The following is a 17,513-nucleotide window of genomic DNA, read 5'->3' as shown; positions in this document are numbered from 1 at the left end:
CTTTTTCCAAGTTGCATTGTATAAAAATGTCACACTTTCTTGCTGCAGCCCCATTAGGCATACTTATCACGGGACCACTGGCCCCATTAGCAACGGTGCCATTGCTCCTGTGTCCCCATTCCCGTAGAGTCCTATGCAACTTCACGGGAATAGGGACTTATATTTTCCAGCACCTGACTTTCCAGGCCAACAGGACTTGTAATGTCCTGGTCGCACCGGGAAGCTATGTGCCGAAAAATTATTAGGAATCTGGTGGCAACCCATCGGCAGAACTGGCAGGGTTACCACCATACTCGTAATGAGGCCCAATATTATTAACTCTTCTTCCCAACAACTCCTCCTACATTCTTAAATAATGTCTTCTTGTACTAAAATTACTTCACCATTACTAAATACAAACTAATGTTCTTCTTTCGCAATTGCAGTTAACAACAACCTCCTGGAAGACAACAACCTGAAGAAAACTACTCTTCACATTCTACAAAGTAAGTGCAGTAATGTAGTAGTATTCTTTCTGTTACTCGTACAGAATTGTTTAGCCGCATAGTAGCCTACAAAATTCCTTTCAAATGAACAACATTTATTTCACTCTTATTCATTACACCTCAACATGCACACTCTTTGTATTCTCATCTAAACACCCTGATTATAACACCCACTATTATCCTGAAAACATCATATTGTCCTTACTTAAACATTGAAACTACCACTCGCTTGCGCACTAACCGAAGCCCTTCACAGATCTAGACACACAGCTACTCTTACAAGATTCCCAAACACAACTAGCAGCCCATTGCACAATCACACACCCCTCTATTTATGTCTGCCATCATATTCACACACTCATTCACAATACACAAAAATATATTCCACAACTTTCAATCCCACACTTTCCTTTTTTCTCCAACAGACAGAACACAACGCCTACTAAGAATCAACTCAATAGAAAACGAAGAAAAAATGGAGAAATTAAAAATAAAAACATGCCAAACACTCATCCACCTCTACCAGAATGTATATCAAATATTCAAACACAACTGCTAATAGAGTCACTCAACAAAACTAAACCAGCAACCACTAAAGAATACTCTATCCGCTCTTCCATAAAATTAAAAAAATGTAGAAAGAAGAGGAAAATTGCTAATGTCCCTACCACTATACCTACCAATGTTAACATAGCCACAGTTTAGCATTCCCAAAACAATACTGTACAAAAAATTTTCCACAGCAGATTGCTTCACAATATTGTGAAAATAGCTGAAAAGTTGCGCTCTACCCTTAAAAATTACTGCAGAAGCCTAATCCTGAAAGCTCTCATTGACAGCGCAATTCTACTCAAAAGAAAATTGTTTTATTAATTTTAAACAGAATGAAACCACTAACAAAATTAATCAATAAATTACAAAAAGTACTTCTAAACATGTGCAATGTCAACATAGATACCTGTCACGCTCACCTGGTATCCACGGGGACGTCACTCAGCCTGTTCTGACCTCTTACGACCTCGAACCCTTCCCTGGAGGCTATTCAACTGGAGACTGGGCCCGAAACACATGATTGGTAGAGTTTAACTCTCTATTGTCTCTGTGTGCTTGAACCCCTTCTTCCCCCCTGTCCAACCCTTCCCTTTGATCCACAGCTCACCTTGTTTTCTTGGATAGTGTGCTCTCCATCCTGCTTTCAGCGCACGGGCACGTTGATTGATGCAGGCTTGTTGCTGCCTAGTTACTTCACTGGCAAGAGTCCGACAGGTAAGTATAATGAGTCTTTTGAACAGTTCTCTAACTTCGTCCCTTTCCTTCCTTAGATGATGGCTGGCGTCTGGGGGTGGCGGCGTGCTGCTGAGATGAGTTGCGCTGAAGGTGAGTGAGAGAGCGATGCACGATGCACCCCTTTCATATTTGTATTGAACTGAGTTCTTTTTCTGTGTCTTTTAGGTGCCGCAACGTTTTCAGCATGGATGCCGGTTATGAAGAACAAATGTGGTGGGTAAGCACGGTATGCAGCGCCTCTAGAAGTTTCCACGCTAACCTGGAGTGTCTTTTCCCTGTTGCAGATGGATGAGAAGTTCCAGAGACAGAGTTCCCCCAGAGCGGCTGGGATTCAGGTAAAGCGTTTGAAGATCGTGCAGTATTTAAAAATAAGCGAAGATTTGCAGAATGCTTACTAATGCCTTTTTTCTGTTCTTTTCCCTTTTCCTTAGGAAGTGGCGTGCCGGGATGGGAATGACACCGCCGAAGATGCCTGCAGAACAGAAGGAGCGATGAATGATGGGCAGAAGCGCCGCAAGGTAAGGCTGTTCCTAACGGTGTTCTTGTTCTTGCAGGAGCTGAGCACAGAAGAAAGATGCAGGCCCACTGGAGACCGATCCGAACATGGTGAGTGTCACGCTGCAGGTGCAGAAAACGCAAAGCATGTTTCTCAGCCAGGGTGTGGCTTAAATAGTCTCTGGATATCCCAGGTGTCTCTGGGCTGAACCACACCTAAAAGACTAGACCGCACATGCAGTTCTGGGAACCGAAATATGTGGGGGCATCCATCTTGTCCCCATCAATGCACTACAAGTCCAATCCCCAATGTTATCCTATGGGAGTGAGTGAGTCTGGTGCCACAAGCGCCAAGTCTGACTCCAAGTGGGTCTTTGGAGGGATGGAAAGGCCCTTGAGGGCCATGTAGGTGATCGTGGCCTGGCTCCAGCCTGACATCTTGGAGGGCTGGTGACATGAGGGGCAGGAATTATGACAGTACCTTTTCAAATTCTGTGAAGGAGAATGGATTCACACAAACAGCACAGAACCATATTTCAATGAAAAGGCTTATAAACAAGAACAGAAAATCCCAATTGCCATAGATAGTAATGGCTGAGGGTATGAAATGCTAGAAAAAAAACATTATGACACAAGAAACCCTCATAGAAAAAACATCCCCAACAAACTTTCAATCAACTGTTCCTTTCACCCAACCACTCCATACAGTCTACAAATGGCCATGCAGCTCAATGTATAACATACGGCAACAATCCTTGAAATCTTTACGACAATTCCTCAATCACTATGTGAAAGTAAAAGACAAAATTAGAATAAAAACTTTACAAACCATGGACTCCTGTCCAGTGCGCAACTACACTGGACTGCAAGGACATTCATTAGCCTGCATTTCGGGACCTGTTTGAAAAAGCACATTCCAACACATCAAAACGTTAGGCACATACCATTCCTGTATAAGGAATCTTCTGCAGAGACAGTACTATGCAAAAAGTCCTGTTTTACAACTGCAACATTTTAATAACATGCTCCTACACAGAACAGCTAAAGGACTCCTTCAACAAATAGAACACATCCAAAGCAAATATTTTGGAAGTGACGATGACATTGAAGATTCAGTATCGTTAGAGAACATTTCCGAAAACCTTACAAACACCAATCTTCTAATAAACACATAAAAAAAGAAATAGCAATTGTAGAACTTTTTATAAAAAGAGCAAATAAATTGCAGATATGACTTACAAAATCGTGGACAATGAGGAATCACAATGGTTCCAAATAGCTTTATATCTTATAACAGAAAATAAATACAAAATAAGTGACCCCTCAATACGTTGCACATGCTGCAATACAAACTTGATAATAACCAATTGCCATCACATGCTGCCACTTATAACTTGGATATAATCCCACTTCCAAAACCTCTCCAACAGCTTAATTTGTATTAGAGCATTACAATACAAACAGCACACCAATTTCAATAATATGCCTTCAACCCAAAACAGCCAAATTGCCTCCTTCTGAATTATTACAAGGCATTTGTGGCAAAGTAGTATATTTGCCATTAGATCTTAACGAAAATGTAGAAACTCTAGGAGTGCAACCGCCAATAGATCAATCTCTGATTATCCTAGTTCATGGTGTACCAACAAAAGACAACAAAAATTGGCAACAACTAGTAGACTTAAACAAAGTTAGAAAAGTGCTACAATATCTAAAAGAAAACAATGAGTACTACAAAGATATAAACATTGAACAAAACTTAAGAGAAGCCACCCAAATAATTCAGGATTCATCACCAACTGGCCAATTTGAACTTGTGGATCCTATTACTGCATCCAATATTTTAGACCGGTATACAAGTCACCACTACACTCCAAAGAAACCATAGACGATGCATTAGAAACATATCAAATACATCAAGCCAAAGGATCTCCAATCAGCATATGGGAGAAAAGTGTAGGAGCATGTGTCTTTCCACTACTCTTTCCTACAGGAAAAGGTGGAAGATATGATTAAAGATCCACACAAATAACAGCATCAGAATATCTCTCTTTATGAATGTATTCTGAAGACCCCAGATTCAGACAAAATGTAAAATACATATTTCACCTCCTGTTCGAAAGTGAACTAGCAACTCTATGTTACTTGGTTGTACACACGTTGAAAACAGACTACCATTTTTAAACATGTCTGCTACCCAACTACCTCAAAAGATAAAAGGCAAAGATGAAGTTTTGCCGGCAAGTATCACAAATCTCTTGGCAAACATGTGTGGTACAAAAGAATACCGGTCCCGATGTCACGCTGATGTACGGTGTATGCTAAGGAACCTTGACCCACCCACATGGTTTGTTACTTTAAGTTGTGCCGAATATGCATGGGATAACTTACACGACTTCTTACGCAGAGCAAACCAAAACAAAGAAGGAATAGACATAAACACCACACCAGGAGAACTCTGTTCTCTTGACCCTGTAAATGTACCAAGATACTTTCACCACCGCTTTATTGCCATGCTTCACTTCATCTGTAATAAAAATATGCCTACTCTTGGAGAAGTAGAACACTTCTTTTGGAGAAAAGAATACCAATCCACAGGAGCACCACACATCCACATGCTTTTGTGGATAAAAGATGCTCCTAAATTTGGTCATGATAATGATACCACTGTTTTGCAATTTATTCACAAATATATATCCTGTGACAACCCTTCGGTAACCATACATACTGAGCTACGTACGCACATTTTACGCTTTCAAAAACATAAGTGTGGGAAATACTGCAGATGCAGATATAAAAACAAATACAAATACTACACCAAATGCTGCTTTGGTTTCCCTAGACCAATTTCAGCATAAGGACAAGTAAACATCTTCATGTCTTCTGTTAGACACAGTGTGAAAGGCAAATTGCCTAAAAATGATGAGCAACTTATCATTTACCTAGAAGTGACCAAAGAAATTGAATGAAGCATGATAGTAAAACTTGTAGCTGTCAAAATGATAAACCTCTACTTCTCTATGTAAGTGGTGAAGCTGGTTCTGGAAAAGAATTCTTAATTGAAACCATCAGCAAATTCCTACAAAAGTTAACAAACAACAACTTTTCAGTTGCTGTAACAGCCCCAACAGGTTTAGATGCCTACAGCATAGGGGTTGTTACTTTACACCGAATACGGCTCCTTCTAGTAGAACACCAAAATAAATAGAGTACTACAAACATTCAACAGAAGCTGCTACTGAAGTAGGCAGAATTCTGAAACAAATGGAAATTCTCCTAATAGATGAGGTAAGCATGGATTCCAAGCTAATGTTGGCTTTAATGCACCTCCAATTGCAAGAAGTCCTTAAAACGAACTACGAACAACTCTTTGGAGGAAAACACGTTATTGTTTTTGGAGATCTACAATTAACACCAGTGAAAGGTGAACCTATTTCTAAAACCGTAGGACACAAACAGTGCTGCAGCACACTTGGCAGCATAGGAAATGTAAATCTCTGGAACATTTCCAATACAGAGAACTAACTCAAAACATGCATCAGTCTGCAGACCTTACCTATGCGAACATTTTAAAAAGCATTAGAACTGGTCTTCTTTCTAAAGATGCACAATCCATCTTAAATAGTAGACTCATCCATAAGCATGAAACATCTGCTCCTGATGTCATGGAACAATTAGCGCAAAAAAATATAAAATGTATGTCCTTAATGCCAACCCTAGCAAGCTGTACTCAATTCAATGAGACAATGTTAAAAAAAAAAGAAATGCAACCAATAGTGCATATTAGCTCCATAGACAAACTGGAAGTGCATGGCATGACATTCCCTACGTGTCAACAAGCAAAGGCCAGACTAAATAGCTTAGAAAAATGTATCTCGAACACAGCCGGTTTGGAAAAAAATGGAATCTTGGGTTTAAACTACAGAGTAATTCTGAAATGTAACCTTAACGTGGAACAAGGTTTAGTCAATGGGGCAATTGGTACAGTTGTTGGCTTCCAAACATATCCACATGACAACAACATTTAGGTTGTCAACATTCACTTTGACAAACTTTCATAAATTAAAAGGATAGGATGCTCAAAAGCACAATTCCTTCATTTCAAAGACATGTATGTACACAGAGAACAATTCTCTCTGTCTCTTGCTTATGCAGTCACTATTCATAAATTGCAAGGTCTAACCCTAGATCAGGCATTGATTGACTTTGGCAGCACAGTCTTTAAAGAAGGTCTGAGTTATGTAGCACTTACGTACACTCAAAGGGCTAGTGCTAGTCAATCTTGATGCAAACAAAGTCAAGGCTGACATTCCTTGCATCCTAGAGTACAACTGACTACATGCACTCTACACACCCTATCTCGATATATACCCTGTGCCTGAAAAAGGGAAAGTTTTGAAAAGGAAATCAATGCAAAAAGAAATTATAAGAGAACTTCCAACAATACACCAAAGAAAGTAAAAACAACTGCTACTCCATCAAGTAGTACAACCACAAAACTATCTAGTGCAAACACAACTGTGCATCCATCAGCACATATAAAGATAAATATTTCTTCTAAGAAAACATGTGGAGGTATAGAAAATGACACAGAGACAGAACTCTCTCGTCCATTTACATTTTCCAACACAACTGGTGTAAATTGATATGCAAATGTAGCAAACAATCTTCTGTTCAAATTGACACCAATTGTTGAAAACATTTTTCTTGAACGGCTCAGACCAGTTGTGTTTAAAAATGCTCGTCCTCCATAGAAATGCCACAAATAATCCTGACAACACTTACAGTGTCTCAGGAATAAGGCAAGAATTGGACTACTGTTTGGGAATGGTAAAATTCACCATAATTACACTGGACGATCCACAAGAATTTCTAATGTACTTACTGCAAATACCGGAAACCAAAAACATACCTATAAATGAAATCTTGCAGATTTCATAGACGTGGACACATACAAGCAGTCTCTGCAACCATGTTACACAAGAGCACATCCCAAATTAATTATTTGTGTATATATCAATACCAAATTGCGAATCTATTCCATTTCATCAGCTGGTCCACAATGCCAATCATGCCATATTATGCACTTTTTGCAATTCAGACAATTGTTCCACCTTGCACATAAACTCACGTAGCCAATATGTAATACTAATGCTTTTAAGGTACAACACAAATGGTACCAAAAACAACTTTCAGCTTACTAGCTTCACACACAGCCAAGTATCTCTTGGCATGAAAACCTTCACAACAGTCAGCATAATCTACCACACTGGTGCCTCAACCACTGCGGGTCACTATAATGCATGCATTAAAAAAAGATGTGGTTGGTTTGAATGCAACGACATTTCCATTCATCTAAAACAGAGATTACAGCAAATCTAACAAATGCCTACTTAATATTCCTTAAACCTAAATTTAGTCACTGACCTTTGAAACTATCAACAGTTAGTGCATTCTAAATATTCTCTTAAGTACTGCATACTTCAAACAAACATACTGTGAAAGTTACAATCACGTAAATGTAGTAGTTTTTTCAAATTCTGTATAGATTTTTTTCCCAATGACCCAGTGATTATGGAATCAGAAACAACAACTGTGCAAAACACACTGTAATGTTGTTTCAGACATATGGCTTAGAATGTACTGATTATGAGGCTCTACAAGGTTTAGTCACTAACCTGTAGAACAATCAACAGTTAGAATATGCCAATTAGTATCTAACTGCATACAGAGTACCACAATGCTACTTTTGAATAGCAAAATATTTAGAATACACCAACAGGTATCGAACTACTTCAAGCAATATCCTTCAGAACTATAAAACTATCAACAGTTAGAGTACGCCAACTGGTATCGAACTGCATCCATATTACTGCGATTTTACTTTTGAATAGCAAAATAGAATACACCAACAGGTATCTAACTGCTTCTGAAAATACCCTTCAGAACTATAATAGTATCTATAGTTAGAATATGCCAACTGATATCTAACTACATCTATAGTACTGCAATGCCGCTTTTGAAATGCAAAACAGTGTCAATATGCCAACTGGTATCTAAGTACTTCAAAAATACCTTTTAGAAAAAAGAGCTCAACAGCACTTTTGAAAAGCAAAACAGTTACAATACACCAACAGGAATCTAACTACTTCAAAAATCCCCTGTTTTATACTTCATTGCAAAAACAACATTACAATTCTTCCTACTGCAACACTGTTTGTAACAACAAATACATGTATTTGTGCACCTTAAACATTTCCTTAAGTACTGCACACTTCAATCAAACAAACTGTGACATTTAACGTCAAATAAATGTAGTAGTTTTTTTTAATCCTGTGTGGATTTTTTTTCCCAATGACCCAATGATTATGCAAATAGAAACAGCAACTGTGCAAAACACACAGTAATGTTGTTTCAAATATAATACTTACAATGTACTTATTATGAGGGTCTAAAAAGTACATGAATATGTCAGATAGTATCCAATGTGACATTGTAAACTATCCTACCTAACATATTATACTGTGTTTTTTTCACAGAAAAAGAACCAAAGATTTCTCCTTCATTACCATGTACAACAAACTCAACCTGTAGCCCCAATGGTACAGCAATAATAGGTACTATTTGCACTTCAAATGTATTGTTTCGCCATCTTACAAATACTATATACTGCCCACACACTATCTATAATTACTGTACACATATTATTATAATGATTGCATCCAATGGCCGGATTCAATTTCTGTAGACATTTTATTGTAATGGCTATCTCCAGATTCTTGGGTGCATGGCCATATTATGCTTTGGTGGTTGCGGCTAGTGGCTAGATTCTTGGGTGCATGGCCTACGGCCTATGGCCATGCACCCAAGAATCTAGCCACTCGTCACAACCACCACAGCATAATACGGCCATGCACCCAAGAGTCTGGCCACTGGCCACAACCACCACACCACAACTTGTCCTGAACCTCCCAATTCAGATGACGCCTGCAGACATGGAAATGGACCGCCAACCTTATTTTTCACCTCTGGAAATATCCCCATATCATCTAGATTCCACTCCCCTACCCAGACCAAGCTCTCTTGCAGTCATAAAATAACCCCAAATGTGTGTCTGAAGCTGTCCACCCAAGCCCTCTTTCAATCACCAAAAACTCCATGCTGTCTGCCCAAGCCCTCTTTCAGTCACCAAATAATCCCAAATGTGTCTCTCAAGCTGTCCGCCCAAGCCCTCTTTCAGTCACCAAATAACTCAAGCTGTCCACCCAAACGCTCTTTTAACTACCAAATAACCCCAAATGTGTTTCTGAAGCTGTCCGCCCAAGCCCTCTTTCAGTAACCAAATAACCCAAGCTGTCTGCCCAAACCCTCTTCTGTCACCGAGTGACCCCAAATGTGTGCCTCAAGTTGTCCAGCCAAGACTCTGCAGTGTCCGCAGCCTACCATGCCACCCGTATGCTCTTCTTCCACCTAAACAAAGAGCCCCATATCATCTTTTTTACACTCCCTCACCCTTCCCGGACCGTCTTTCCAACACCAAATGACCCAAAATGGGTTTTCCAGACTTTTTCCCCACTGCGATGTCTGCGGTCAGTGCGGCTGTCTGTGGATCCAACATGGCGGACGCTTTGGAAAATATGATGCACCTCACGCTTTTCACCATCCAATCAGCATGTACGTCTGATGTCTGCAGACATCGCCTCGGCCCCTGGGCCAATCGGAGGCCCGTCCACGTACCGAAAAGGGAAGTGAGTCAATGAACCGAACCCAGATATCACAATTCATTTTTACCGACTATTGGGCTATTAAAAAAAAAATACTGACGGATATACACCAAATTTACAAAAGCACGCTTTCAGGACCAAGCTGCCGCTCCTGCAGCCAATTTGGTGAAAACCCATCCAGACGTTTGCGCTGTTGACGGGAGCCATTTTTTTTTACCATTGTGTCTATGAAGAATACAGAAATTTTGGGACCCCCCTGCTACTTTGCCCCCCTTGACAAAACCTCACCACACTTCCCAGTCGTTCACATTCTGACGGGATCATATACTGTTTTTTCAAAGTTTGGTAAGGATTTGTCCAGGGCAGGCAAAGTTATAAGCCACCCAAAAAGTGCTCTTCCTATGGGTTGAGCAACTTAACCATAACTATAGGGCCGCTAACGCAGGCCCTGTCATACATGTAAATGTGTGACACTTATAGATAGGTGTCTTTCATACCAATGTTTCTCACATTTATTTTTCTCCCCATACTTAATTTGTAATGATTGGAGAGTCTCCTGTATTACTAAAGATATTTTGCAACTTTTTCAATTTTATTGTCGTATGTTCAAAGGACCCCTCCTTCTGCTTCCTGTGTGTCCCCTGACAGTTGTCGGTTTTCTAAACAAAGCAGAGGGTTTAATGATCCCCATTGTTTGCCAGACTGGTTCCTGTCAGCGGCATCTTCCACGATGTTCTTTCCTTTGTCAATAAATTGCACAGATGGGTGACAGGCAGGCGGGGCAGGGGGGTGGTGTGTGTGTGTGTGTTTGTGTGTGTGTGTGTGTGTGTATATGTGTGTGTGTTATGCTTTTATCTGTATACAAATTTAGACTGAATGTAATTTGAGATCAGCTGTGTGTAATACGTGAAGATTATAAGGTCCTGAGTTCACACAAGCAGTTTATAGATACATCTCAGTAAGGGTGTTAAAGATGGTTCTACATTGGTGGATAAAGGTGAAGTACCATTTAGGTTAAGATGCCCCAGTCCTAAAAAGGTAATGAGTGAATGTAAGAGCACTTGATGACCACTTTCAATTGTGATGCATGAGGTCATGCCTTCTCTCAGGAAGTCATAACTTTCCCTGAACAAATAAGGGGCCATTACACCTTCCAGTTGTAAAGTTCAGTCCGAGGAGTGCTATCACCTTCATGGTTTCATCTGCCATATCACATATCACTGATAAATGTTTGGTGTCAGCTAACAATTTTCCACAAAGAATATTAACTTTCTTCTCGTCATCGGGCTGTATGCTTCATATATATATATTCACTTAAAAACCTTGCCATGCTGCTGTTGATGTCCTGCATAATGCAATGTCCCCCATAATGCCATTTTGTATGTCATTGTGAATCCCTTCTTTTATAATATGTATGTGCTCATGTGCTTTGCAATGAAAACATACAGAGTTAAGCCAGTCTTGACTTCCCAAATATGCTGAATTTCAGGGGTTTGTTGCAATAAATTTGGCCAATTTAACTAAATGCTTGCTAACGTTTTTTCATTGAATTTCAAGGGCTTTGTTATACCATTGATTTTTTTGCACAACTGACCATGGTCTTTGGCCAAATCCTTCGACCGTGCCCACCATATATTTTACAACACTACTAAGCCACTAGCTATGACCGACATTTTTAACAACATTACCAGGCCACAAGCCATGGCCTTTGGACATGGGCATTGGCCACAGTCTTTGGCCGTGCCCACAGTGTAATTTACAACATCACCCAGCCACTACCCATGGCCTCCGGCCCTCGCTATTTAGCATGGCCTTCGGCCGTGCCCACTGTATCCTTTACAACACTATTAAGCCACTGCCCATCACCTTTCTCCATAACGGCAGCTATATTACAATGTACTACAGATAGTTGCAGTTATTTGAAGTTGTTAGATACACACGTTATCAGGAAAAACAGTGAAAAGAAATGCTTCTCTACCCTCCCAGGCACTCACCAAGCAGCCCTGCCATATGTGCCAGCTACCCCAACTCCTCTCTAGGCCTCCTCATCTCCACAGCCCTCTCCCATTCCCATTCCCCCCCAACACTTTTTTATGTGTGAGGCACTTTCATTGCCCCTCCTGTTTTCTTACGTAGCCGCTGTTATCCTCCCGTATAACCGCTGCTACAGGAAATCATTTGTGCTCTTAACTTGGTCCCTAGCCCATCTACAACTCCCAAATTGGGGTCCTCCCGACCCTTCCACCTCTGCCCTGATACCATTTCACAGTTTATTTCTGCCTTTTCGTTTTCGGGTAGCCACGGGTATACCAGTGTCTCTCTCTAGCATGAAAAAAAGATGGCAGCTTTTTTATTTCTGAAAAGTCTCTCTGCTGTAATGCACCATGGAAGATATCGCTATAATTTTGGGATAAGGGGCACCCACTTCTATTTCAAATATTTAAAAAGGTACTGGAAGCAAAAACCCCAGACCCACAAAGTATCGCAAATCAACACTTTATGCCCAAGTTTTTTCCTACCTGATCCAATTCCGCACAGCAGTTTTCACTATGTGGTCACGTAGACCACACAGGTCATTAGGAGGTTGGAGGTAGCCATGGCGCTATTAGCGCCATGGCTACTCCCTTACCGCATTCCGGGTCCGTGTTCCCAGAATAGGGACTTACCGGGTCATTCCGACCTTGGAGGACCCGATAAGTCCCCATTCCAGGAACCATTCCCCATTCCCATTTGAGCCCCCATAGGGCTCAATGGGGATGGAGCTAATAACGGGCCCGCTCTTAGCGGGCCCGTTATTACCTCTGAAGTCCCTTAATGGGTCCCTTCCCTAACGCCTACCAGGCGTTAGGGTAGGGACCCGCTAAGAGACCTCGGAATAGGGTGGTAAGGGATTACCGGCACTGGTGCCCTTACCGGTGCCGGTAATCCCTTACCACCTTCCTCGTAATGACCCCCGTTTTGGGCTTGTGTTGCAATGGGTGTGGTCCCAACAGAGTCTTCGCCATGTGAGGTTTAGTCTCTATGATATCAGCTGGTGTTGAAAACCTGTGAGGTCATCAGGTATGCAACTATACTAAAATGTCAGTGGGGCTAGCACTTCAAATTTTAGTAGACGGGCTAACGTCTGAGACTGTGCAGGAGAGGTAAACCTGCTTGTGTGGGGGCATCTCACTTCTTTACACATTCTAATGAGATTATTCTGGTGCAGCTTCAATGTTACAAGCAGTTAACTCTCTCCTTCATGTCTGGAATCGCACACCTAGGAATGTTGTGAGACTGAGTGGTCTCCTGTCCCCTCCGCCCCCACCCTTCCAATAACTACCCTGAAATGCAATTACTAACACCGCTATCATGATTTTATTTGCCTAAAAATGTATGCATACGAATGCAGTCAATAACAATGAAATACTTTAAGAGCCTTTGTTAACTGTGCAGCTGCAGTCACTGTTTTTTGCCTGTGCCCTGTCCTTTCTTGTCATGCCTCTCTAGGTAAGCCAGGCTGAGTCAACATAGCACAACATTTCAGGCTGGCTAAAGCTCAAATTGCCCAATGGGCATTGCGCCTCTCAAGGTCATACCCATGGGTAGTTGGTGACTGGAGTCAGTAGTGGTGCGTGTTATCAATGGCACTTCTTTCACTAACATTCCATTGTGAGTGGCCACTTCACTGATGAAAAAGTTGTTTAACTAGGCATCCCACAGTCAGTCAACCTGGTCCACTTGCCACCGGGGTCTCCTAGCAGTGTGCAGGAGGAACAGTGCTGTAACCAACCACAGGGGTTAGGTTAAAGCAAGAGGCTCCCTGCTGCCCCATTGGCAAAGAGAACTCGGGCTTTTAAGTCAGATCATTTTGGGACCATCCATCTCCAGCAGTCCCACAGCTGCGCTTATTTGTTAGTGCCCAGAAGCTCAGGTGGTGCTGGTGATGTGGGAGTTTGGCAGGTTCAGGCACGCCTTAGGTCGAAGTCCCAGGGTCGAAGTGTTTGGCCAAGCCCCACTGGGGGCCACTCAATGGTCTTTGACACATATTGCTGGGTATTCCCTCGATTGCTCACACACCAGAATGCATGTTTACCGCAGCATTCTCGGTTAAAATGGAAACACTGTGCAGAGTGGGTGCTGCGTACCAAAATAATCCCACCTTTCTGAGTATAAGAATGTATGTGGGAACTTATGTAAGTCTGAATACCTCAAGAATATGCAAATCGTTACATATTTTAGCATTGCGAGGTGCCGCCAGCTGGCACTAGTGCTGACTTCAGGAATGGTGCATCAACCTGAGCCAATACGTCTCCAGGCCAGAGAGAGTGGGGAGGTGCTGTGCTTGGGTTGCAACAGCTGCGGTTGGCGCACCACACCTCCATGATACGTCTGAAGTGCAGAGTTGCTGAATGAAAGTCGCGGGCACCAGGAAGATCCTCTGACAGACTGGCCTGCTGCTTGCTCCAAAGGCAATGCAGACTCTCCATCCGATGAAAGAAGAGGGTCCATATCCAATCCTGCATCTCTGGGGCCACTAACAACACAGGCAAACGGTTTAAAATCTGCAAGGAACTCACCAATCCTACTGCAGTCTCCACTTTTCCCCTGCCATCCCTGAGCCTCAGTACTCACTGTCCTTCCACTTCTTAACCAAAACTCAGGACATCCTGTCGTCACTCTCCTCTACTCCTCTCCTCTCCCTCTTCTCTCCCCAGCTCGCATGTCTTTCTTGGCCCCCCTCTTCCCTTCCCTCCTACTCTCCTCTTTCTCGCCGATAGCACCCAATGAGGTCCCTAGACAAGTCCTGTCTATGAAAGTTTCCTCAAAACATTGGCTCCCCTGCTCCTCCAGAACCATCAAGGACAGCATTGCCTCCCTTGTGCCAGCCTTGGCCGATTTCTGTAATCACTCCTTTGCCACTGGCTCCTTCCCGCTAGCCCTCAACCACTCCCTTGTGCATCCTCTGCTCAAAAAGCCCTCTGCCGACCCCTACTGCCCTATATCCATTACCCCCTTCCTGGGCACACTCCTGGAGAAGCTGGTCATCTCCTAACTGCTCTAACACACTGAATCTGTTGGTTGTCTCCATGACCACCAGTCTGGCTTCAGGGCAGCCAGAGGCACAGAAACTGCTTTACTAAACACCTGTGAAGACTTGCTCTCAAATCTCGATTCCAAGTCTCCATTCATTCTTATCATTCTGTATCTTTCCTCTGCATTCAACACAGTCAGTGATGCCACCCTGCCAAATCGCTCCATGACACCCTTGGTATCATGGCCCTGGACTGTTTGACCTCATTTCTTCCCATGTTCAAATTTTTCTCTCACCGATCACACTCTCAACCTGCTGCGTCCCTCAAGTTTCTATCCTCTTGCCGTGGCTCTTCAACATCTACCTAGCCCCTCTGACCCACCTGATCTCCTCCTTCTCTCCTCACTTCCAGTGTTATGCAGATGACATGCAACTCTCCTTCAAGCTTCCCTCTACTGCCTCCTCTTTCTTCTCTCTCATCCCTGACTGTTTGACTGCTATTCAGGTATTGTGTGCTGCCAATGAGTTCTGCCTTAATGCTAGTAACACAGAGATGCTTCTGATTGGGACCCCAGCTCCCTTCGCCCGCCTACCCTCTGGCACCCATATATGGATCCCCTCCCATCACCCTCTTGTGAGGCAAAAGAATCTTGGTGTCATGTTTGACTCCTCTCCTCACATCCCGGACTTTGCCAAGAAGGCCCACTATCATCTGCACCTCTTCAGAGGCATTCTCCCTTTCCTCACCTACCCACAGAAACTCAATGTCTCCAGAGCTCTGGTCCTCTGTAGGCAAGACTACTGCAACAGCCGATTCCTCATTCTTCCTTTATCCTCCCTTCACCCGCTTCAACTAATTTAGAATAGGACTGCAAGACGTATCCTTGGTCTCAAGTCTAGGGACCGCATCTCTCCAGCCCTAAAATCTCTCCACTGGCTCCTGGTTGCTGCTAGGATCAAGTGCAAGACCCTTTGTAACTGCAGTTGCATGATCTGGATGTCACAAATCTGAGTAGGACCATTATTGTTATCTTTCTCCCCATTTTGTCTTGTGGCGCCTTGAAACACCATTTGTTGTATCGGCGCCTTACAAATATCAAATAAATAAATTAAAATTGTTTGCTGAACACACAGAGGAAAATTACAGTTAATGTAATCAATTTGAATGTATTGAGGACAAACATTCTCTTTGCTAGTAATTTGGTAAACACCTCATTGTTTGCCATGGGAAGTAGGCCAACACGAATAAACGTAATCCTTAAAAAAATATGGATCAATGATTTAAAAAATCAATCAATGGTGACAAATAAAGCAAATCTTTAAATAAGATGCACATTTTCCCCAAAATAAATGGACTCTGATAAACAAAAGAAACCAGCTCCAGATTGAATATTTTTTTGTTGTTAGAACATAGTAATTACAAAGAAGTGACCTGCAATCATGAATCCATTTGTCCTATCCTAATCATGTTCATGCATGAACTTTACTACAATACGTGGTTTCACTTGTCCATGGAGACCTTGCAGTAAAATGGTGCAGCACCTGCGTTTCTTCTGTATTCATCACCTTTTTATTACGACTGAATTTGCAATGACACAGCGCTGATTAATAGTTGGCTCATGGAACATATTTCTTCTAAATCTGGAGGACAGCGACGGTGGCAAGGTTGGCATCCAACACAAACAGAGCTCCACCCTGCTGCCACTCCTATGGAAAGAAATGATCAGGCGGGATACAAGATGGCGGATGACCTAGTTTCACTGCAGCATCATTCTAATTGCCGCTGGTGAGCAAGCATGATCTGGCTTGTTATGTAACCAGAACGTAAGGGCAGGATAAAGCAATCCTCCCTATATTTGACCTGCAGTGCTGCACTTCCATGACTTGAATGTGCTCACAACACTATTTTTAAATGGGCGCTGTTCCTATAGTGCCAACATGCACGACATGTCATAATCTCGGATAAGTAATAATGTTAATCATCTTTTATTTAATGTTTGAATGAAACTTCCTTGCTGAGTGCTCTTCCATTAACGACACACTCTAGGTCTGGTACACAAAGGTGTGAATATCTTGATTGTCTACCTGTATCCATCTCTAGGTAGACCCTACCCGATAAAGAGGTAACCAAGATCTTCCTACTAATGTGACAGATTTCCACCCAGTGATTCTTCTGAAGCACCCTCGGAATCATGGAAATTGGTGGTGGGGACATTTAAAGCAGATCCTGTGGCTAGGGCAGGGGTCTGCAACTTGTGTCTCAACAGATTTTTTGGACTACGACTCCCACGATCCCAATCCACTGACAATGCTGACTGTTAAGAAAGATTTGAGTTATGTGCAATTTTACCTCTATTTATGGACCCCCACAAACATTTTACTTTTGTTTGGCTATCCTAACCTGACTTTTTCCAGTGGAGCCAAGCCTTCAGCTGAACTCCCTTGGGCTTTTTCTCACTTGTTATGAGGAAACTGACACATCCTTCAGACTGTCAGTACTGGGAAACT

This window comes from Ambystoma mexicanum, chromosome 3p (genome assembly GCF_040938575.1).
Source record: "Ambystoma mexicanum isolate Mex_15411 chromosome 3p, UKY_AmexF1_1, whole genome shotgun sequence".
In the NCBI taxonomy this organism is placed as follows: Eukaryota; Metazoa; Chordata; class Amphibia; order Caudata; family Ambystomatidae; genus Ambystoma; species Ambystoma mexicanum.
Note: the sequence above shows the minus strand (reverse complement) of the source record.